This window comes from Pongo abelii, chromosome 7 (genome assembly GCF_028885655.2).
Source record: "Pongo abelii isolate AG06213 chromosome 7, NHGRI_mPonAbe1-v2.0_pri, whole genome shotgun sequence".
Classification (NCBI taxonomy): domain Eukaryota; kingdom Metazoa; phylum Chordata; class Mammalia; order Primates; family Hominidae; genus Pongo; species Pongo abelii.
In genome coordinates, this window is record NC_071992.2 from 121,919,520 (window position 1) to 121,945,314 (window position 25,795).

General features: G+C 36.8%; 1 long non-coding RNA gene across 1 annotated transcript in view; it reads right to left on the bottom strand.

The window, feature by feature from the left end:
- LOC103891373 (uncharacterized) overlaps nt 1-25,795 on the bottom strand; it is a 287,072-nt gene that overhangs the window by 122,246 nt on the left and 139,031 nt on the right. The window contains exon 2 of the long non-coding RNA XR_008509233.1: nt 23,293-23,359. This is a non-coding gene — a long non-coding RNA (uncharacterized LOC103891373). The remainder of the gene's footprint in view (nt 1-23,292; nt 23,360-25,795) is intronic.

Consider the following 25,795-nt stretch of genomic DNA (forward strand, 5'->3'; position numbering starts at 1 on the left):
GCAACAACCTAGCTTTGTAAGGAAAGAGCAATCTTGGCACTGTCGATGAAGACTCCCAGGGGAAGAGAGGCAGAAAAGTACCTGGTCTTGCTTCATCTCACCCGAGGTCTATAAGAGCCTCTTCTGAGAAGGGACCTGAGTGAATTCTGGGAAGTGTGGAACTCACTAGAGCTCAGACATGTGGCAGAATTACATACAGGTCAGGAAGTAGCTGTGCAATTGAAATGTATTCAAGGTGTGAGCTGCTCAGTTTTTGCTGTTACACTTTTACCATGTTGTATCACCGATTGTCAAGAGGAGGACAGAACAGAAGACAACTGTGGAGCAAAATGAGTGTCTTCATGTAGCAAGGTATAGAGGACCAAGAACAGCTTCTTCAGCGGATGGCCAAGACATGCCAAGTACGGATAAGACTCTGAGCCAGCTAACTTGAGCCTTTCTCTGTCCTCCTGCAGATACTGCTTTGAAATTAAACCTAAAGGAATTGGCATGGAGATCTTTGAAAAACAGCCTTGGACATGTTGAGTTGCATGACCCCTTAGTCCCTTGCTGTCATTTCCTGCTTCTTCCTGAAGACAAGACTGTTAATGGCATGCTAGATAAATCCTAGACATTTATCCAGGAAAAAATAAAAAATAAAGAAAGGAAATGCCACCTCATCAAAGAAAACCACTTGGGTGAAGCCCTGTGTTAAAAGGCCCTGGTGGGGATAGCAGCGTACCAAGGTCATAGGAGGCATAGGAATGCCAGGCCAGGTGCCAGAGTGGTACCCTGCACCAACCACCCACTTTTGCTGTTGACTCTGCTTGTTTTCTCTGTAGCTAAATAAATGAAAGCAGAATATAAGTGATTGCTTTAGTTTTTCCCTCTTCTCAATAATAACAAAATCCTATTTTCTAAATGGAAGTGCATCACAAGCTTTCGCAGAGAAGGGAGTTGCCAAAGGAAATTTCAGACAGTTGGAAAATAAACTCTTGCCCTACAGTGCCTGGAATTTTAGCAAAGGCAGAATCATCCCTCTTTGTTTCCCCCTTGTTGTCCTTTAATCCATGATAACACTCCCAATCCAAGGTGAGAGATGTAAACACAGAGCCAGAGCACACTCTTGGAGAATTAGTTCTGTTCATATGGAGAAATCTGAAAGGCACCATTCTTTTCTAGCAGCAGAGCCAGCGTGACAAGGAAAAGCTTGGCTCCTGCATTTGGAATGTGTGTCTAAAGCTTGTTTTCCATTCAGTGCCACAATTGCAAGGGGCCAAAAAGTGTTTCAGCAAGGTAAATGCATGTTCTGGACCTTGGAAAAGGCTTCTAAACTCATCCCAGGTGAAAACAGAAGCAAAATGAGGAAGGATTTTTTTTGTTTTGTTTTTAAGTAGTTCGAAGCCGTTTATTCTTCACCTAACATTAGGAAAGTAAATTAATTACACCAGTATTAATTGGAGGGTGTTAGTTTCCTATAGCATTTGCAAAATCTATATTATGGAACTGGTGAAAGATGCTAAAAGTTAGGTGAGAAGGGATTTTTGTGGTTAATTGCACTCACCAAACAAGGGTAAAATAAGTTAATCACTAACTTTCTATTAATCATGATACTAAAATTACTAGACATTCTAATCTTCATCTATGGTAGTTAATGGATTATTTACTGTATGTCTGTGAACAAATGTGAAAGTAGTTCATATTCCGTTTTCTCATTAAATATCAAAATTATTATTTATTTGGATACTGTATTTCCAGAGGGAAATATGCATTTTAAACCACAAGAGGGCAGTAGCATTACATTTTGAATTAAATGCCTCTTCTGAAGCTCAATATTGGGTCTAAAACTATAATTACAGTGTAACAATTACATGTCTTTTTCTGAATAGTTCTTATTAATTCTGTTGGTGTTTTATGAGTAAAGTTGTTTTATAGTAAGTGCCTGTGACTATGGTTTGTTACAAATGAGACTACTTTCAAAGAAAAGTGCAAGAAGATAATTTTAATCAGTGAATTAAAGTGCCTCCTGAGGATGATTTTGTCAAAAGTTGTTTAAACTTTATTTTAAATGTCACATTATTAAAATTATACAAGTGATTTTTTCAATAATATTAACAGCTAGTATAGAAAATAAGTATAATTAGCAATGGATAAAACTTCATGGTTTAGATGTATGCATTTTAAAAACTAGACATTATTTAAAGAAGAAACTTACAATAAGCAACCCCAATTTAATGTAAAAAATAATTAAATATTTTTCCGCTGCTGAATCTACATTTTTCCATATTCAGGATATAAAAAATTTCAGTTGTTTTATTTAGCCACCAGGGGGTGCTGCCTATTTAAACAATGAAGTAGAGAAAAATGAAGATCTAAGAATACATGTTCAAAGCATATTTATATATTCACCAGATTTTTTGAATTTATAAATTGAGTTTAATTTCTGTGAGGCAAGCCTTTAAAAAAATACATTAGAAAGTCCAGGGGAGGAAAATACACTCTCTGGAGCAGATACTTTACAGAACTACATGAAATTCACAAAATTTATCTAATGGTGAAATTTAAACATAGGTAGTAACCTTTTCACAAAAGAATAAAATGGCCTAGTCTAATAAAATCTCAGTGCATGAGAGCTACTTATTTTTATCCATGAAATTGTTTCTTTTGTTTTGCAGGCAATGAAAAACAATTGCATTTCATTACTTTTCACATCGATAAAAGGTAAAAGAAAATTTTTTCCCTATTCAACAAAACATGGATAAATCTAATAAATTGCATTTAATCTGTGTTATCTGTAGATGCTGAAGTAATTATATGTGTAGAAAAGTCAAAGGTCATCCATATTCATTCATTCACCAAAAATAGTTTCATTTACATTTAGGTGGGGATAAATAACATGACTATAGATTTTCTGCTATAGCATGAATGCATTTGGAATGTGTTTGCCTTTCCTAAAGAAATCTCTTTCACAATGGTTAACTTTTATATAATTGATCAAACCATGACTACATTATGAAATATGATGAAGATGAACACAATTATAGGCTTATACAATGTAGTGAAACTAATTTATAGGAAAAGGAACAACTAACATTTACTGGCTTCCGCAGAGACGGTAAGAATGTTTCATTTCTTTAATTTAATCCTCACAATAACCATTTGAGGTATTATTACTTCCAATCTCAGCTTTGTATAGAAACCAGACATTTAATTCTGTTTTGACCCTGGAAACCGTACTCTTTCTTCTAATGTTGATAAAATCAAGGGGAAGACAGGAGTGCCACAAATGCACTCTCCCACGCCTGATGCTGAGATTGCTAAATGATCCTCAACTTTTTGCTTCTGAACCCACAGGGAGCCTAAGACTCCTCAACTCGGCTTTCCAGGCAGCCACTACCAATCAGTAGTAGACAGTCATGCAGAAATTCGCTATCTTGGCTTTTGCAGTCATGTTACTTAAGCAGAAGCTCTCTTTTCTGAAAGTTTTTAGGAATTTCTAGAAATAATAATCAGCTATAGAATGTTAAGTGTTAACAGGAGGTTGAGATACTTGATTTTAGTTAATGAAGATGTAGAATAATTCATATTTATTTGTAGGTGCTAATATTGGCACTGAGCAAACACCTGAATTTTTTCCTAAGTTTCATTAATTTCCTGAATAGGAATAAATAGGCCCTGAAACATGTTGTTAATTCTTGAACTTTTAATTATCCAATTAAACAAAATAGTAATAAAATAATAACTAATATAACTAACAACTTAGTCCATGTGACCTACTGTTCTAAATACTTTTCATGTGTCCTCACAACAACTCTATGACGTACTTATTATTAGCATACCCCTTTTATAGATAAAGAAATAAAGGCAATAATTTTTACATCAGTAACTCCACAAATCTAGGAATTGTGTGACGCCTATTGGGTCAAAAAATGTGGGTTTGTAGCTGAGAAAGAATAAATTAGTAATTGGCACACTTTTTACTCTAATTTGAATGAGTCAAGATCAGCAAATGACCCAGAGAAAAACAGAGAAAGCTGTTCAAGGCTGTGGTTCTCCAAACGCTTTTTTTCTACTTTATTTTGTGATGCTAGCTAGGGCTGGCACTGCAGAAACCAATTTTTGCTTTGCCAGCTGCTTCTACAAGGCTCTACCAATAGGGGGCGCCAGAGGCTGAAGGAGGCAGAAGGACTTGCAGATTCTGTCGGCTTGCGGCTCCTATGATAATTAATCCTATGAGATGTCACTCTAGCAGGGGCAGTTTGCTTCTTGTAGCAGCACCTGGACACCGTTTGTAGTTTGCTCAATGTTTGCAGTTTTTTGCACGCTTGCAGAAGTAGCCTCATTGAGCCCTCCATCAGAGACACTAAGACCACCTGAGCATAAATGCCCCTGCCCCAGGTGTCTGGGTTTCAGCTCCTTGAAGCCGTTTTTCCAAGTTTCTATGATTTGATCATTTTAGCCACATCCCTTTGCTCCTGCAGTGCTGGAGGTGGTAGCTCTTTCTACAGTTACTACCTCTGTGAAAACATTTTGCTTTTTAGGTTACCTAAACTTATGGGTTGAATTGTGGACACCTGTATTAGTCTGCTTTCACACTGCTGTAAATACCTGAGACTGGGTAATTTACAAAGGAAAGAAGTTTACTCATAGTTATTGACTCACGGTTCTACATGACTGGGGAGGCCTCAGGAAACTTACTATCATGGCGGAAGACAAAAGAGAAGCAAATATCTTCTTCACAAGGCAGTAAGAAAAAGAGAGCAAGCAGGGGAAACCTTCACTTATAAAACCATCAGATCTCATGGGAACTCACTCACTATCATGAGAACAGCATGAGGAAAACTGCCCCCATGATCTAATCCCCTCCACTAGGTCCCTCCCTTGACATGTGGGGATTACAGTTCAAGATGAGATTTGGGTGGAGACACTAAGCCCAAACCATGTCACCCCCACAAAATCTCCATGTTCTAACTCCTCAGTACATGTAAATGTAACCGTATTTGGAATAGGGTCTTTGCAGATGAGATAATTAGGTGGACTCTAATCCAATAAGATTGTGTCCTTATAAAAAGGAGAAACTGGGACAGACATGCACACAGGGTGAATGCCATGTGAAGAATGAAGGCAGAGATCAGGGTGACATACTACAAGCCAAGAAGTGCCAAAGACTGCATCAGCCACCAAAAGCTAGGAAAGATGCATGAAGCAGATTCTCCCTCCCAGCCCTCAGAAGGAAGAAATACTGCTGAAATACTGCAAGAAATACTCCTTGATCTCAAACTTCTAGCTTCCAGAACTATTATTGATTTATTGTGAATAGATTTTGCTTTACTTATTTTTTTAACAAATATTATTTTAAAAAGAAATTTATTAATAACCAATTGATTTCTGTTGTTTGAGACACCTAGTTTATCAAACTATGTTATGCCAGCCCCAGAAAACAAATATAGCTAGTTAACAATTTTTAAAATTAAATTCTCTGTTTAAATAAATGGTGTGACTTCTTTCTCCTGACTGGATACAGAGAATCATGGAATCTGTTTTTATTGTGGCAGTCTTAATGGTCACTCTGAGCACATCACTGCCATATGATTATTTAGCTTTAGCAGGCATGTGTCTAATCATGAAAAAGTTAATGCCTTCTGGAGTAGCCCCTTCCACTTTTAGTGGTTCTTAGGAAGGCTGCATAGCAACCCTTCAAATATTCCTTTTGCAGAAGATCACAAATCATCCCTTTAGTAATCTATTCCAGTGTGATGCCCAAGGTCAAGTTCAAGCTGACAAGTCTATGGAATTTACTCCCTGCACCCCTGAGAAATTAAAGCTCTCTTTGCCAAACATTTGGTATCTCTTCTGGTCTTTAGCAGTGCTCAGAGTTCATAGAGAAGGGATTAGCAGGCTGATCACAGGCTCTCTGAGAACCCTGGGAGGTGGTCCAATCATAAGAAGACTTTACTCATTAGAAGAGCAAAGTGTCCTCTTAGGAAATGCCTCATTCTTGTAAACACACTGAGTTGTCCCATGTGATTTTTGTTATTCCTTATCAAGACTCTATGTACTCCATACTATTTTAGTGCTTTTGTTTGCAATGTAACTTAGCAATCCTCTTAATTGGCTTTAATAATATTTATCTTACATTGAGTTCTAGAATTACTAACAAAATTCCATCTAATCTGAGCCACTTTCCTTAATTTATTGTTGGTAGCCTATTTTTTACCTCTATGAAAATATTATCTTCTAAACCCTGAGATTTTCAGAAAGCACTGTGTAGGGGTTTCATTTATGACACATCCCAATCCCTTCTCACTTTCCTCTTCAAATAAAGCATTACTAATCAAGATCTGGTTTTAAGATTAGACATGTCTTTTCAACAATTTTATGCAGTGCAGGGTGCATTTCTAGCCTTCATTTATACAGCTATTGTAGAATCCTAAGATGATAATTCCAGAACTGAAAGGCCACTTGGACAACGGCATTACCAGGCATAATTCATGTAAATCCTCATTATTAGCCAATTTGAATGGATCTAAAAATAGTGTGAGTTGATTGGGAACCCTGGAAATATGATTGTAGGTAAGTAATATTCATCTCACTAGGAAGGAATTTTAAACATTTTCCAGGTGGCACAACTTGTCCTTATCCTCCACTAATTGCAACTTCAAAATTTTCAAGGCCAGCAAGGTAATTTTTCCTGACAGAACTCTTCCCATATTGGTAAGTTAGAAATAGTGATAATAACTAATGAAATATGAAAATCTTTACTTAAAACAGAACCTCGACTTTGAAAACCAGAGGATAATCATAATGTACCACTGTGAAAATCATTGTTCTTATTTCCAGAAACATTTCCTCTGGTGGAAAATAACTATGATGTGTATTTTCCTTGTTGGAAGTGACTTCCATATAAAAGTGAACACGTTTGCTTCTATATAAAAGGGAATACATGCAGGTTTTGAGCCTTCACTCTGAGGTAAAGTATATCTGTGGTCTGACAAGTGAGTAAGGTTTAGTTTTAAGAAAGCTACAAATCAAAGCTAAAATGAAGCAAAAATGCACTTAGGGGTTTCAGTGTCTATACTTAGACAATCATGTTAAACAATTAAATGTTCTAAAATATACTGTTTCCTCCACTTTCTGCCTTACCATAATTCTCTGCAATACAGAGAATATTCTACTTGATGAATAAAACCCACAGACATGCAAGCTTTAAATTATAAGCCCATCTTGGCCATGACTTATCTGCTCCCAAATATTAGATTGTAATAAGGATAATTCAAAGAGCAAAACAGACAATTTTTTAAGTGTAGTTTCACATACAGGTGGTGAGGATGCATGTCTCCATAGAAACAATATTGTCTAAAAGAACCAAAAGTAGTGGTCAATACAGATGAATAGTACAGAAATATATAAATGCCCACGTATTAGTTCATTCTCACACTGCTATGAAGAAATACCCAAGATTGGGTAATTTATAAATGAAAGAGCTTTAATTGACTCACAGTTCTGCATTGCTGGGGAGGCTTCCAGAAACTTACAATCATGACAGAAGGCAAAGGAGAAACAGGCACCTCTTCACAGGGTGGCAGGATGGAGTGAGTGCAAGCAGGGGAAATGCCAGATGCTTACAAAACCATCAGATCCCATGAGACTTACTCACTGTCATGAGAACAGCATGGGGGAAACCACCCCATGATCTGATTACTTCCACCTCATCCTGCCCTTGACATGTGGGGGTTATGGTAATTAAAATTCAAGATGAGATTTTGGGTGGAGACACAGCCAAGCCATATCAGCTCAAGTTTTTAAAAAAGTTATTGATATTCATGGACTGAATTGTCTGCAGAGAATCCAGGAACAATGGCCACTCCTCTGGCTTCTTTAGATGCCTGCATATCTGCTCAACCATCCACTGGTTTAGAAGGTAAAAGTCAAAATGTGTTCCTAGAATTCCTCCAAGTCAATTTTTTCTTTCACCACTTTTCCCTATTTCATCGGTTTTCTTCCTCTTCTTTTTACCTTTTTTGTTTCAGGTATATCTACCACTGAGTAAAAGATACCTCACTCCTGAAACTCAGGCCAATCCCCACCAAAGAGGAGAGGTGGATTATACAAAGTGAAAAAAAAATAAGAAATTTAGAGGTTATATATGTGAGACAACAGTTACTGACTATGCCACTTGTTCTTATATCTACTGTCATACTATTTATTTAGATCTTACAAATATAAAAAAAGATAATTAAACATCTTTCTAAAAAAATTAACCATTCTTAAAAATGTATAAGAATGGCAATTTATAGGAAAAAGACTGCAAATAATCCCAAAAGATATATATCTTCCCTAATAATCAGAATCATCTCATGGGATATTAGCAATGGAATATAATTTCCTCACTCCTGGTTTCCATGAAGAGGCACATTCTCACATTCCTTGCACCTCTCTGTTCTTTATTTTCCTTTCCCCAGGGGAGTGGAAGTGAGTTGTTTGTAAAGTAAACTCGTGAAGGGTTACCTCCTTTGCTTAGCTAAGCTCCAACCTCCTTTGCCACCATTTCCATCTTCTCCCTGCTCTGCCCACAGGGAGGGAGGTAAAGGTTGGTAGAAGACCAATACTGCTGTGACTGATGAGTCAATCTTCTTATTCTGGGGCTTGCATAACATAAAAGTAGTGCATTTGGATCCCACGTTAATCCATCATCTTCTAAACTGGCCTATATCAATTGTACAGATGTTAGTTTGGACTTGTCTTTATATTTACCTATTTGTTTATTGGAAAAGATGGATGCAGTTTATTGTCTTGTAGACCCTAACATATTGGTCATAATTTACATGCATGCTCCATTAACAGTCAACACATAGAGAGCTAAATATAATTATCACTGAGAGCTTGGATTTACAAAATTGAGCTTAACCAATCAGGATCCTAAAAACAGTTAAATAGAAATAAAAATCTCTTTAAATTGAAATATGGGTGTTGATCACCCTTTAAGACTTTAATACTTCATGTTCCCTTATATTTCCTCATCGGAGGGTTCCCAGTGTACTTAAGTTTGAATTAAATATTTTATTTCCCAGTTCCTCTATTACATATTATACCACTAGTGTAGTGCTTGCCAAAATCCACCTTGTCATACAAGCATTTGTGTATTGTTTTCACTGGAAATCAGGGGCCATGGGTTATTGTAATGATATGCTTCCAGTTTCTAGATACATGCCCTGCATACCCAATAAGCATTCACAGAAATTAATTAAATCACAGTTTCCTTGGAAGACAACAAACAACAAATAGTTGGATAATCAAATCACATTTGTTCCACTTTACGAAATAGTTTTAGTTACATTAGATGACTTTGCATTTTTTTAACTCTGTAATGACCTATATCTCTATGATGTTTTATGGAAATTTAATTTCTATAAATTAAAGTTCATCTAATGAATATTATTTAATGGAGCCGGCAGTGAATCATTCTACACATGAACAAATACTTGGTAATGGGAATAATTACTTCCTGTATCCTTTTTTCTGATATTCCTCTTAACATACTTGTTTTTTAAGTCTATTTTTTCCTATTATTCTTTTAAGAAGTGCAGTGTAGATATTATTTTTAGAGTGGCAGATAATTGACATAATGTGACTATCTCAATTTGTTGAAATTCTGTCCTTTAGGAACTGATGATCATAACGTCATAAGACGTTGGAACCTCTATTTAGTCGAGCATTTTATAAAGAACAAGTGATAACATAGAAGCCTCAATACTATGGAAAGAACTAAAGGTCTATAATGAGAGAATCTGGCATATAACCCTGGGTCAACCACTTATTAGTTGTAACTTTTGGCAAATAACTTGTTGTGGATGATTTTCACATATGAAATTGGATGATTATTTCACTAGATAATTGAGAAGATCAAGTAAGATTATTTATGTAAATATGCATTGCAAATTTAAAGCTTTATATAAACATTAATTGTTAACATTATTTTTAAAATATCACATCTGTAGATGTCTTTCTGTGGTCTCATTGTTACTACAAATAGGTTCATCTACTTGATGAATTCCCTCCCACATGGGCCTACTTCTCTGTTTATATATTATCTTAGGAAACACTTGTTTTAAAAGAACAAAAATGTACTCAAACTAGTATAAGTTAAAAAAAGCAATTATTAGGAAGATTAATACCAATCCTTAAGCAAGAATTTCTTATACTTTTTAAGAATTTTAATACTATCAGCAGACTCCATCAGGGTCCCAACATTAATTCTGAGGGAAAAAAAATCTGATTGGAACCTTTTGTTTCACAAATGTTTGTACGCAAACTCAGCTGGAAAAATACATGAGCACCTTAGTTCTACCAGTTAGAGGGAGTGGAGAATGGAAGCAAATACTCAAAGATTGTGATGAACATGGGAATGGACATGGACATTTTCACTCATTTTGTCTTAATTAACAGGATTATTCTTTATGGTCACACTCTGGAGGCCTAACTTGATGAACCGCATAAATATGTATGTAGAATATCTCACCCAATATTAGCACACAATAGTCATTCAATAAATAGTAGCTTTTATCCCTGGTTTCTCATATACTTAAAAGTAGGTATTTCAAAAACATCTATTGAATAAATGAATTAGTGATTAATAAAAATTTAATAAAATCAAGTGAATGTACTAAAAGCAACTCAGTTTCCACTTAACTTCTTTTTTGTCCATAACTTAGGTCTCAGGATTAGAAGAGCTAATTTTCTGTAAAATCTGTCCTTATTACCAGTCTGCACCATCTTAGAGGAAATATAATACTATTGAATATAATCATACTGAGAAGCTAAGGAAGCTATATTGAGTGTGGGAGGCTTTTGTGGACTTTCCTAAATAATCAGGTTTAAGTGTTCAAAGTGAGAAAATTCTGAAAAGCAAAATGTTTTCATATATGCTACCCCGATTGTGTTGCTAAATGCTTTGCATTTTTCATCAGGTGATAAATATTTTTGGGGAAAGAACTTGTAAAAGATAATGAAGATCAGTCAAAGTACAAATAACGTGAACTAGGAAACTCAGGGGATTCTTCCCAGCTCTGTCATATGAGAAGATGAGCAAAAAACTTGGTCTCACTGAATCTTGGTTTCTTAACCTATAAAATAGTTATACAAAAAGTTCTTTCTCTATTCATTGTCAGGGCACATATACACTGAATACACAATAAATTTCCTAGATCCCACTCAAAATTCCACTATTTTTTAAATCACTTTCCTCAGGAGATCTACCACTTGGTATGGACCACCTTTAAGGGAGGGGAAACACAGCCTGCCAAAGATCCCCTTGGGGTAAGGAAACACAGGAGGAGGGCTAACCACTGAAAGTTAGCACTGATGCCTGGGAACAAAGGAGAGGGTGTCTTCTCCCCCTACCCTAAAACACTATTGTGGAATGTTCCAGATGTAGCCACAGTTCTTCCTACCAGGGGCTGCTAAGTAATCAAAGAAAGGCTTTTCATAATTTTCATGGTGGCTCCATCCCTCTGAATGTGAGCCTGTGCACACTTGGACTTTCAAGAAGGGTGGGGCCCTTCTCACCCTCCTTACACAGAGTGGTAGCACCTTGGCAATGGAGGACACACCATGGAGTTGTCTGCCCAAGCCCCATTTGGAATTGGGCTCTGTCCCAAGCCCTATTTTAATGGTAGCTGACGGGGTAACCATGGACTGTGGCAGCTACACTCAGGCAGGGTGAGGGTGAATGAACAAAAGGAAAAGCGTTTATAAATAGAAGGTCATGAGCCCCATGATAGAGGTGTGATAGAGAAGTGGATTATGTTCCTGCCAGCTCAGGATGAGGAGCTGCTGTACCCTACCCTATCCCTTATCCCAAGACCACAGTGTATGCCCCCCCATTAAAATCTCTTCCCACAATCCCCATCAGGGTGGGCACATACACTCAACACCAGTCTACCTGCAAGCTCTCACTCTTAAAGCACCATATACTGGACTGCAGCCTACATTGCACCACCAAACAAAAATCCTGCTACCAGAGGGCTTAGTGATAGTCCATGAGATAAGCCTTCTGAGACTTCCACACCCTTAGCCTCACAGGGTCGGCCCTTATGTCCAAAACACCATTATAACAAACAGCATATGAGAAAGCAACTGCACAGAAGCTATCTGCAACCAAGGAACCCATACAGAGACTTGGCCCACGGAAAGTGCATAGAAATTAAGCCAAAAAACCGTACACAACATACAACACATTTATACACTCAAGAAAAAAATAATTTTTAAAAATAATCCAAACAATATCAAATTTAAAAAAAGAAGTAACAGCTCTCTGAGACGAAAAGGAATCAGCAAAAGAACGCTGGCAGTACAAAAAGGCAGAGTGTTGTGACACCACCAAAGGATCACACTAGCTCTGTAGCAATAACAGATCCTAACCCGATTGAAATATCTGAAGTGATAGATAAAGAATTCAAATATGAATGGCAAAGAAACTCAATTAGATCCAAGAGAAAGTTGGAATCTAATACAAAGAAACCAGGAAAACAATTCAGGTTATGAAAGATGACATAGCTATATTAAGAAAAATAAACCAAAAGAACTTCTGGAACTGAAAAATTCACTATAGGAGTTTCAAAATTCAGTTGAAGGCTTTAACTCTAGACTAGACCAAGCAGAATAAAGGATTTCAGAACTTGAGGACTAATCTTTCAAATTAACTCAGTCAGACAAAAGTAAAGAAAAAAAATTAAAAGAATAACAAAGACTTCAAGAAATATAGGATTATGTAAAGTGACAAAACCTATGACTTTTTGTCATTTCTGAGAGAGTAGAATAAAAAGTAAGCAACTTGGAAAATATATATAAGGAAATAATTCAGGAAAACTTCCCTAATCTTGCTAGAGAGTCAATATTCAGATAGAATAAATCCAGAGAATGCCTACGAGATACTGTGTTATACAACAATCCCCAAGGCATATAGTCATCACACTATCCAAGGTCCAAGCAAAAGACAAAAAATTTAAAGTTAGCTGGAGAAAAGGGCAAAATTACATATAAAGGAATTCTCATCAGACTTACAGTGTACTTCTCAGAACAAACCTTACAAGCCAGAAAAAACTGGGGGCCAATTTTTAGCTTTCTTTAAAAAAAAGCCAACCAAGATGATAAGCTTTGACTGTGCCCCCACCAAAATCTCATCTTGAATTGTAGTTCTCATAATCCCCATGTGTCGTGGGAGGGACCTGGTGGCAGGTAATGGAATCATGGGGGTGGTTACACCAATGCTGCTGTTCTCATGATAGTAAGTGAATTCTCACAAGATGTGATGGTTCTGTAAGGGGCTTTTCCCTGTTTTGCTCGGCAGTTCTCCTTGCTGCTGCCATGTGAAGAAGGACATGTTTGCTTCCCCTTCTGCCACGATTTTAAGTTTCCTGAGGCCTTCCCAGCCCTGCAGAATTGTGAGTCAACTAAACCTCTTTCCTTTATACATTACCCAATCTCAGGTATGTCTTTATTAGGTACCAGGAATGGGGTGCTGCTGTAAAGATACCTGAAAATGTGGACACAACTTTGAAACTGGGTAACAGGCAGAGATTGGAATAGTTTAGAGGACTCAGAAGAAGACAGGAAAATTTGGAACTTCCTAGATACTTGTTGAATGGCTTTGACCAAAATGCTAATAGTGATATGGACAATAAGGTCCAGGCTGAGGTGGTCTCAAATGGAGATGAGGAACTTATCGGGAACTGGAGTAAAGGTCACTCTTGCAATGCAAAGAAACTGGAGGCATTTTGCCCTTGGTCTAGAGATCTGTGGAATTTTGAACTTGAGATAGATGAGTATCTGGGAGAAGAAATTTCTAAGCAGCAAAGTATTAGACAGGGAAAAGAGCATAAAAGTTTGGAAAATTTGCAGCCTGATGATGCAATAGAAAAGAAAACCCCATTTTCTCGGAAGAAATTCAAGCTGGCTGCAAACATTTGCATAAGTAACAAGAAGCCAAATGTTAATCACCAAGACAATGGGGAAAATGTCTCCAGGATATGTCAGAGACTTTCACAGCAACCCCTCCTATCACAGGGCCAGAGGCCTAGGAGGGAAAAATGGTTTCCTGGACCAGGTCCAGGGCCACCCTGCTGTGTGCAGCCTTGAGACTTGCTGTCCTGTGTCCCTGCTGTTCCAGCTGGGGCTAAATGGGGCCAAATTACAGTTCAGGCCGTTGCTTCAGAGGGGGCAAGCCCCAAGCCTTGGAAGCTTCCATGTAGTGGTGGGCCTACAGGTGCACAGAAGTCAAGAATTAAGGTTGGGGAACCTCCAGCTAGATTTCAAAGAATGTATGGAAATGCCTGGATATCCAGGCAAAAGTTTGCTACAGAGGTGGAGCCCTCATGGAGAACATCTGCGAGGGCAGTGCACAAGAGAAATAGGGGATTGGAGGCCCACACAGAGTCCCCACTGAGGCACTGCCTAGTGGAGCTATGAGAAGAGGGCTGCCATCCTTCAGACCCCAGAATGGTAGATCCACTGACAGCTTGCACTGTGTACTTGTAAAATCTGTAGACACTCAATGCCACCCCATGAAAAAAGCCAGGAGGGGGGCTGTACCTTGCAAAGCCAAAGGGCAGAGCTGCTCAAGGCTGTGGGATCCCACCTCCTGCATCAGCATGATCTGGATGTGAGACATGGAGTCAAAGGAGATCATTTTGGAGCTTTAATATTTGACTGCCCTGCTATATTTTGGACTTGCATGGGGCCTGTAGCCCCTTCATTTGAGCCAATTTCTCCCATTTGGAATGGGTGTATTTATCCAATGCCTGTACCACCGCTGTATATGGGAAGTAACTAACTTGCTTTTGATTTTACAGGCTCATAGGTGAAAGGGACTTGCTTTGTCTCAGATGCGACTTTGGAGTTTTGTGTTAGTGCTGGAATGAGTTAAAACTTTGGGGGACTGTTGGGAGGATATGAAAATTGGTGCCAGGGGAAGAATTATAAGGCTTGGCTGTGTTCCCACCCAAATCTCATCTTGAATTGTAGTTCCCATAATCCCCACATGTCATGGGAAGAACCCACTGTGAGGTAATTGAATCATGGGGGCAGTTACCCCCATTCTGCTGTTCTTGTGATAGTGAGTTCTCACAAGTTCCAGTAGTTTTACAAGGGGCTTTTCCCCCTTTTGCTTGGCACTTCTCCTTGCTGTCACCATGTGAAGAACGACGTGTATGCTTCCCCTTCTACCCATGATTGTAAGTTTCCTGAGGCCTTCTCATTCCTGCAGAACTGTGAGTCTATTAAACGCCTTTCCTTTTTAAGTTACCCAGTCTCAGATATGTCTTTATTAGACATGAGAACAGACTAATACATAAGAATTTTATATTCCTGGCAAATGAAGCTTCATAATGAAAGTGAAATAAAGTCTTTCCCAGAAAAACAAACACCAAGGGAATTCATCACATCAAAATTGGCCCTACAAGGAATGCTTAAGGAAGTTTTAAACATGGAAACAAAAGAACAATACTTGCTGTTAAAAAAGCACACATAAATACGAAGCCTCAGACCCTATAAAGTCATCACACAATCAAGACTACAAAACAACTAACTAATAGCACTATGACAGGAACAAAACCATGCATATCAACATTAACCATGAACATAAACAGTATAAATTGCTCTACTCAAAAGAAAGAGTGGCAAATCAAATGAAAACAACAACAACAACAACAACAAGAACCTATCTGCTGCCTTGAAGAGTAACATCTTCCATATAATGCTACCCATAGGCTCAAAGTAGAGGGAAGGCTAAAGATATTTAAGCAAATGGTAAACAAAAAAGCCCAGAGTTTACAAGCTTTGTGTCAGATGAAAGAGACTTTAAACCAACAACGGTGAAAGAAAAAAAAAAAAGACAAAGATGGGTGTTATATAATGATAAGGTGTTCACGTTAACAAGAAAATCTAACCATCCTAAATATATATGCACCCAACATCAGAGCACTCGATTTATAAAATAAATACTACTAGATCTAAGGAAAGAAATAGCCATACAGTAATAGTGGGGGTCTTTAACACCTCACTTAGAGCATTAGACAGTGTGAAGCAGAAAAATTACAAAGAGATTCCGGACTTAAATTGGACTCTGGACCAAACAGACCTAATAGATATCTACAGAATAGTCCACTCAACAACCACAGAGTATTTCTTCTTCTCATCTGTCCTTGAAACATTCTCTAAGATTGACCACATGCTCAGTCATAAAGCAAGCCTCAATAAAAAAATAAATAAAATAAAAATCATATCAACCCTCTTCTTGGACCACAGTGGAATAAAATTAGAAATTAATACGAAGAGGAACACTTTAAACCACACAAATACCTGAAAACCAAACAACTTGCTGCTGAATGACCTTTGGGTAAACAACAAAATTAAGGCAGAAATCAAAATATATTTCGAAACGAAAGAAAATAGAGACACAACATACAAAAGCCTCTGGGATGCAGCTAAAGCAGAGTTGAGAAGAATGTTTTTAGTGCTAAATGCCTAAATTAAAAAGATAGCAAGATCTCAAATTAACAATCTAACCTTGCGCCTAAGGAACGAGAAAAACAAGAACAAACTAAACCTAAAGTTAGCACAAGAAAAAAAAAAACTAAATGGAACTGACACCAAGAAAAACATACAAAGGACCAACAAAATGAAAAGTTGGTTCTTTGAAGTAATAAACAAGGTTGATAGATTGCTGGTTACATTAACCAAGAAAAAAAAAGAGAGAAAAGATCCAAACAAATATAATGAGAAATGACAAAGTTGACATTAGAAATGAAACCACCATTGCAAAATTATAACTGAGACAGTAGAAGAGATCTGACCTAACCATCTCTATCTTGCTTCTAATCTCCACACTGTTCTCATTCATTCCTGGGAGCCAGCTGAACTAATTTTCACAGGAACTTAATTTATAACTTATAGTTTAAAACAAAGACAATAATAGCCCTTACCCAAAACAAACCTCCTTCTTGCCTGGGGACTAGATTTCCTTTGTAGGACTAACAGATTAACCAGAAGATTGGAAATAATGGCTTAGGAGTCATGCAGCTGGAGTCTACAAGATTCTGACCCTCTCAAAACTGCTCCTAAGATCAGTGTTTGAGATATTTTGCAGATCCTGCACTTGATGGATTAGCTGGCACCACCCAGATCAATAAACTGGCTCTTCTGATCTTTTGGCCCCCACCCAGGAACAGACTCAGTGCAAGAGAATCAACTCCCTATGATTTCATCTCCAATCCAACCAATCAGCATTCTCGACTCACTGTCCTTCACCACTCACTAAATTGTCCTTAAAAACTCTGATCCCCAAATACTCAGATATTTGATTTGAGTAATAATAAAACTCTGGTCTCTCACACAGCTGGCTCTGTGTGAATTATTTTCTTCATTGCAATTCTCATGTTTTGATTAGTCAGCTCTGTCTGGGAAATGGGCAAGATGTACACGTTGGACAGTTACATAAAGGTTACCACAGAAATACCAAAGATCCTCAGAGACTACTATGAACATCTCTATGCACACAGACTAGAAAACCTAGATGAAATGGATAATTTCCTGAAAACACACAATGTCCCAAGATTGAACCAGGAAGAAAGTGGAATCCTGAATAGACTAATAACAAATTACGAGATTGAATCAGTAATAAAAAAAAATCTACCAACCAGAAAAAGCCCTGGACTAAATGGATTAATGGTCTAATTCTACCAAACATACAAAGAAGAAGTGGTATCAATCTTAATGAAACTGTTCCAAAAAAAAAAATCAAAGAGGAGGGACTCCTTTCTCACTCATTCCATGAAACTAGTATCATTCTAATACAAAAATCCAGCAAGGACAAAACAAAAAGAAAACTACCAGCCAATATCCCTGATGGACATAGATGCAAAAGTCCTCAACAAAATACTAGCAATCTAAATCCGGCATCACATCAAAAAAAGTAACTCACCACTACCAAGTGGGATTTATTCCATAATGTAAGGATAATTCAATGTATACAAATCAATAAATGTGCTTCATCACATAAACAAAATTAAAAACAAAACCTACATAATCATCTCAACAGACACAAAAAGCACTTGATAAAATCTGACATCTCTTCAAGAATGGAACCCTCAACACTAGATATAGAAGGAATATACCTCAAAATAATAAGAGCCATCTGTGACAAACCTACAGCCAACACCATACTGAGTGGGCAAAAGTTGGAACTGGAACCAGAACAAAACAAGGATATCCATTCTCACCACTCATATTCACCATAGTACTGGATGTTATAGCCAGAGCAATCAGACAAGTAAAAGAAACGAAAGGCATCCAAACAGGGAGAGAAAGTCAAATTTTCTCTTTGCTAGTGGTATGATTTCATATGTAGGATACCCTAAAGATTCCTCCAAAAGACTCATAGATCTAATCAATGACTTCAGTGAAGTTTCAGGATATAAAATCAGTGTACAAAAATCAGTAGCATTTTGATACATCAATAATGTTTAAGCTGAGAAACAAATAAATAATGCAATCCCATTTACAATAGCCACAAAAAATAAAATATCTAGGAATACATTTAACCAAGGAGGTAAATTATCTCTACAAGAAGAACTACAAAACACTGCTTAAAGAAATCACAGATGACACAAAGAAATGGAAAACATTTCATGTGTGGATTGGAAGAATCAATATCACTAAAATGACCATACTTCCCCAAGCAATCTACAGATTCAACAATCTACAGATTCAAGACAATTTCTATCAAATCACCAATGCCATTTTTCACAGAGTTAGGAAAAACAATTCTAAAATTTATATGAAACCAAAGAATAGCTTAAATAGCCAAAGCAATCCTAAATAAAAAGAACAGAACTGGAGGCATCATATTACTTGACTTCAAACTGTTCTGCAAGGTTATAGTAATCAAAACAGCATGGTATTTGTACAACCAAATAGAGAAATAGATCAATGGAACAGGATAGATAACCCAGACATAAAGTGACACACCTACAACCAACTCAGTTTTGACAAAGTTGACCCAAATAAATCATGGGGAAAGGACACCTTATTCAATAAATGGTGCTGGGAAAACTGGCTAGCCATATGCAGAAAAAAGAAACTCGGCACCTACCTCTCACCATGCAAAAATTAAGTCAAGATGGATTAAAGATTTCAATATAATTCCTCAAACCATAAAAATCCTAGAGGTAAATCCAGGAAAAACTTTCTCAACATTGGCCTAGGCAATAAATTTATGACTAAGACCTCAAAAGCAAATGTAACAAAACAAAAAATTGACAGTTGGGACTTAACTAAAGAGCATCTGCACAGCAAAATAAACAATCAACAGAATAAACAGACAACATACAGAATGGGAGAAAATATTTGCAAAGTACACATCCAAAAAAGGACTAATATCAAGAATCTATAAGAAACTTAAACAAATTAATAAGAAAAAAAACACAAATAAGCCCATTAAAAAGTGGGCAAAGGACATGAACAGAAAATTCCCAAAGGAAGTCATATAAGCAGTCAACAAACATATGAAAAAATACTCAACATCACTTATCATCAGAGAAATGCAAATTAAAACCACAATGAGATACCATCTTACACCAGTCAGAATGACTATTACTAAACAGTAGAAAAATAACAGATGTTGGTGAGGATGTGGAGAAAAGGGAACACTAATACACTGTTGGTGGGATGTAAATTAGTTCAACCCCTATGGAAAACAGTATGGAGATTTCTCAAAGACCTAAAAACAGAATTACCATTTGATCTAGAAATCCCACTACCAGTAATTGCCCAAAGAAAAAGGAATCCTTCTATCAAAAAGACACCTGCTTTTTCTCAACATGTTTTTCTCAGCACTATTCACAATAGCAAAGTCATGGAATCAACCTAAGTGCCTATCAATGGTGAATTGGATCAAGAAAATGTGGTACATATACCCCATCAAATATTACACAGCCATAATAAAGGATGGAATTCTGTCCTTTGCAGCAACATACATGCAACTGGAGGCCATTATCCTAAGTGATCTAATGGAGAAACAGAAAAGCAAATACCTCATGTTCTCTGTTATACATGGGAGCTAAACAATGGGTACACATGGACATAAAGATGGGAACAATAGACACTGGGTACTGCTAGAGTGGGGAGGGAGAGAGAGGGTCAACTGTTGAAAAACTATTGGGTACTACACTCACTACCTGAGTGATGGGTTCAGTAGAAGCTCAAACCCCAGAATTATACAATACACCCTTGTAACAAACCTGCATGTGTACCCCTTGAATCTAAAATAAATAAACAAATAAACAATGTAAATGAAAAGTAATAAAAACAAAAAATTTTAAATGAATCAAGAAAATGTCCGTGACTTCAAAACAGAAATGTAAAGAAAACCTGTTACAGGTGGTAAATTTGGACGAAATAGAGTTGAGCTCTGAGAGTTAACCCTCACCTTTCAATGCTCAGTGAATATAGTGTATGTGCAACAGTTTTGAAAAACTCATCTAATAATTCTTGACTTCAAGTGATGAATTCACAAGTTTGGACAGGCTACAGCAAAAACAATGGGTATTCCCTAAGGCCCCAGGCCCACACATCAGATCTATAGGATAATTGGACCTGACGGGGAAAGAACCACACACGCATGCTCTTGTTACTTTATATTCCTTAAACTTTTTGCCCAGGAAGATGCCCCAAAGTGAGATAGAAATGAAGGAGAAGGAGAAAGCAGCCAGACTATTTCCACAGAGAGAGGCATAGGCATTTAATCCTGAGCCTTCACTGTGAAGCCTAATAGCTTTCACAACAACAAAATTGAGAGAAACATTACTCCAAAGTAGAAAACAATAACATGGGGAGAAGATAATTGATTTTTTAAAAACATACCATTTTGGCTCCAAATGCAACAGCTAATTCTCTTTTATTCCATGCCATACAGACTTCTTTAGAAATTCCACAAGATCTCCCAATCAAGATTGGGAAAATCTAAATAGAAACTAGCTGTGATTGTTAACACTGAGTGTCAACTTGATTGGATTGAAGGATACAAAGTATCGATCCTGGGTGTGTCTGCCAGGATGTTGCCAAAGGAGATTAACATTTGAGTCAGTGGATTGGGAAAGGCAGATCCACCCTTAATCTGGGTGGGCACGATCTAATCAACTGCCAGTGCAGCTAGAATATAAGCAGGAAGAAAAATGTGAAAAGAGAGACAGGCCTAGCCTCCCAGCCTACATCTTTCTCTCGTGCTGGATGCTTCCTGCCCTCAAATATTGGACTTCAAGTTCTTCAGCTTCAGAACTCAGATTGGTTCTCCTTGCTCCTCAGCCTGCAGATAGCCTATTGTGGGAAGTTGTGATCACGTGAGTTAATAATTTAATAAATTTCCATATATATATATTCCATTAGTTCTGTCCTTGTAGAGAACCCTGACTAATAAACTAACATCGAAGTTACATATAGCTATTACCAAAACAAACAAACAAACAAACATATAAAACTGCAGCAAAAGTTAAAAGGAAAGAATTATCAGTAAAAATTAGATTAATAATATATAAAGAACTGAGATCACACTAAGAAATACACGAGAAAGTGTTTGGGAAAATATTTTTTAAAAATAAGAGATAAATGACTCTGATTTTTTAAGAAAATACCTCGAAGGAGAAATGTAGAATGTGTAAATAAAGGAGGTTAAAATAAAATGTCAGAGTTTAGTAATAAATAGAAAAGTAAACTAAAGAAACTTCTGAGCACAAGCACTTTATAATCAACAACAACAGCAAAATGGAAAAACTTGGCTGAAAATACAGTACAAGAAACCTCACAAAATTAGTCAGAATACAAAAAGCACATAAAAGAAAAAATTGATAAAATTGAACATCAAAAAATAAGTATTCTGTACATTAAAAATATAGATTAAAAAATGATAAGCAAGCCATAGACTGGAAAAAATATTTCTAATATTTATATCTAACATAATTATATCTTCTATAGATCAATAATAAAGACAACACAATTCTTGAAAAAAGAAAGGACTTGAATCAATGCCTCAGAAAAGAATATATGCAATTGCAAAAAACACACTTGAAAAATTGTTTGGCATTATTGGTCACCAGGGAAATTAAAATAATAGCATTACTTTAATTTTCATACTATCTGATATGGTTTGACTGTGTCCCCACCCAAATCTCAACTTGAATTGTAGCTCCCAGAATTCCCACGTGTTGTGGGAAGGAACCAGTGGGAAGTAATTCAATCATGGGGGCTAGCCTTTCCCATGCTATTCTTGTGACAGTGAATAAGTCTTATGAGATCTGATGGGTTTATCACAGGTTTCCGTTTTTGCTTCTCTCTCATTTTTTCTCTTGTTGCTGTCATGTAAGAAGTGCCTTTCACCTCCCACCATAATTCTGAGGCCTCCCCAGCCATGTGGAACTGTAAGTCCAATTAAACCTCTTTTTCTTCCCAGTCTCAGGTATGTCTTTATCGTAGTGTGAAAATGGATTAATACACTAACTATAGCAAGAGATACTATTTCATGACCACAAGAATGGGTAAAGTAAAACATTAATAATATCAAATGTTGGTGAGAATATGGAATAATCATTACTCTTATTCATTTTTGGTGGGATCATAAAATGGTGTAATTACTTTGGAGAATAGTAGTACAGATGTCTTACTGATAGAAATATATCTACTGCATGATCCAAACATGGATGGTTTGCCTGACAGCACCCCCAGACAACAGTCAGTAACAACTACTGGATAAGTGAATAAATACCCCTCCAGAGGATTCTAGCACTCACTCATTAAAAGCCACCAATTTTTTAGTCTTCCCAGAAGAGACCCTAGACATCATTGAGCAAGAGAAAGTCATTTCTGTATCCTTACTGTGCTTTGTTTGAATCTCTGTTCCACAAATTTGTGAAAATCATAAAGCAGTTGGTTTAAGCCAGTACAATAACTAGACCAGTAAACTTGGGGTCATTGTTATGTAGTAATAATAAGTGGAACAGAAATTTGGGAGCTGGAAGTAGGAAGCTAACATGACAAAAACATGGCATTGGCTTTGAAACTGGATTAGATGGGAGCCAGAAGAGCCTTGGGAAGACTGTCAGTAAAGGCTGGATGATACGGAGGGAGACAATTATGCAAGCTGGAAGGACAGGGAGGTAAGTGTTATTGGAAGCTGGGGTAAAAAAGATTTTTTTTTAAAGTGTTACAAAATTTAGCAAAATTGTTCCATGTGACAACATAAAAATAGAAAATATGTACCTGACAAACCTGATGATCTAGACAACGAGATCTCCAATAAAAGTGTTGAAGGTGCCTCCTGACCTCTTTGAGCCACCTGTAATAGAATGAGAGAGGAAAGAGTTTTTGAGTAAAATTTGGAGGAAAGTACAGGAAACTATCCTGTACACTTTACAGGATAGTTTCAGCAGCAAACTATTCTCAAAGAAAGAGCCTTAAGCCAAAAACCATATCAAACGTGGATAGCCATACTTGCAGATGATTCTAGTTTCTTAGTCTTTCCTTCTGAGGCCCCAGACATCTTGGAACAGAACAAAAACAAAAAGCAGAAGCAAAACAAAACAAAATAACCTGTCCCTGTTGCACCCTGTCTAGAGTCCTGACCCAGAGAATTGGTGAACGTGATAAAATGATTGCTTGATACCCCTGAGTTTTGGGGTGGTTTGTTATGCAGCAATGGCAGCAAGAACAGTAAGAAAAACAAAAATAGCCCCTTTTATCTAAGCTGTCAAATTTTCTGGAATCTGAAATGAATATAGCAGAAGTGAAGCTGACTTTGAGTTTACTTCAGAAAGTGATACAGCTTCTTCCTTGTGGGTAGAATGGTTACCTTTGAAGACCAGAGCTTCCATGTATGAAATGCAATTACTCTGAAGTTGCCATGCTGTGAGAAAGCCCACAGCACATGGAGATGTCACATGTGGGTTCCCAGTTAACAGCCAACTTCTCAGGGGCCAGCCAGCAGCCAGGCTCATCTTCCAAACATGTGAGTGAAAATACTTGCAGAAGATTCCCAGCTCTAGCTTTAAATTTGCCCTCAGTTTTTCAGTCTTTCCTGCTGAGGCTCCAGGCATCTTGGACCAGAAAAAAAAACTATCCCTGTTGTGCCCTTTCTGGAGTCCTGACCCAGAGAACTGTTGAATGTGATACCACTGAGTTTTGAGGTGGTTTGTTACACAGCAATGGTAGCAAGAACAGTATGAAAGACAAAAAATGGTCTCTTTTATCTAAGATGTCAAATGTGCTGACCTAAATTTGCTCACACTCTTTATTTATTATCCTTTTAATATCTATAGGATTTGTGGTGCAGATCCTATCATATTATGTTACAGGAAAGCTTTTTCTTTCCTGATATTGATGATTTTTATTTCCTCTCTTTTTTACTTAAGTCTACCTAGAAGCTTGTGAATTTTGCTTACCTTTTCAAGGAGTTAGCTTTTGGCTTTCTTAATTTTTTCCATTGTCTCTATGTTTTCTACTCTCTTGATTTCTGCCCTTTATTATTTCCTCCTACCTACTTACTTTATTTTTGCTTTTTTTTCTAGCTTTGTGAAGTGGAACTTTAAGTCATTGAATTTAGATCTTTCCTCTTTTCCAATATAAGTACGTAAAATTCTGTTTCCATCCAAGCACTGCTCTGTGTGTATTCCACAAATTTTGACACAGATTTGAATTGTCTATTTGTAGTCAATTTCTACTTCAATGTGTTTATTTTAAGACTAGTTGAGTGCAGTAGTGAGAAGCAGGGAAAAAGTAGAACAAGGAGTTCAATGTATAACTGACTGTGAACAATCAATTGAGATAATTCACTATCTTTGGGCCTAACTGCAATGCATTTTTATTTTTACTTTATCAGACACTACATTTCAGAGAAGTAGAGAGCCATGTTAGCAAAACATGGTCTTTTCATACAATAATGCCTAAAAATCTTGCTGTATAATTTTCACTTAAATTAATGGTCATTTCACCTCCATGTGAAATAAAGTGGAGAAATTTAAAAATTGCAGATTTTAGTAAAAAATCATTGAAAATAATGATGAAAGCAATAGGATATTTTATCTGATTGCATCATCATGTCTATATTTAAAAGGGAATAAAAAACAGACATACCAGCGTTAGTGAATACAAATGACAGGAAAGAACAGCTGGTGCTACAGTGCACTTAGAACATATGACACGTAATTCTCTTATATTATTACCCTGTGAGCCCTACACAGGTAAGCAGCCCCTTCAGTGTAAGAGAACAGCTGTGATTAGCTCCAACCAGGGAAGTAGCAGCAATGGGTGTTCAGCTAATCAAGAACAGATTGATATTTACAGTTGATCACCGGGTTTTCTTTTTGACCAGTTTCTAATACAATTATTCTGAAGCCAGTGGAATTTCATATTACAAGGATAAAAGTATTTTATTTAATTTTTACTACTATTCTTTTTAAAGTCATTAATCTACAAAATCTATGAGGTTTTAAGTCATATATATATGTGATTCATATGTGATTTGATGTAGGAGGTTTGACATTTGCTTACTATTGGCTAATTATCATGTGTTTTATATGTACTCGTTCATTTATTATTTTCATCCCATAAAGAGAGTTTTTCTCTTTTCAAATATCCTATCTTTAAATGAAGCAATAGACAATTTCATAGAGATTAAATAAGTTGCCTAAAGTAACATAATAATTAGCCTACACAAGGTTCTAACCTAGGTCTGTTTTCATCAGTTGCATTATGTTGGAGATTTATTTATACTAGA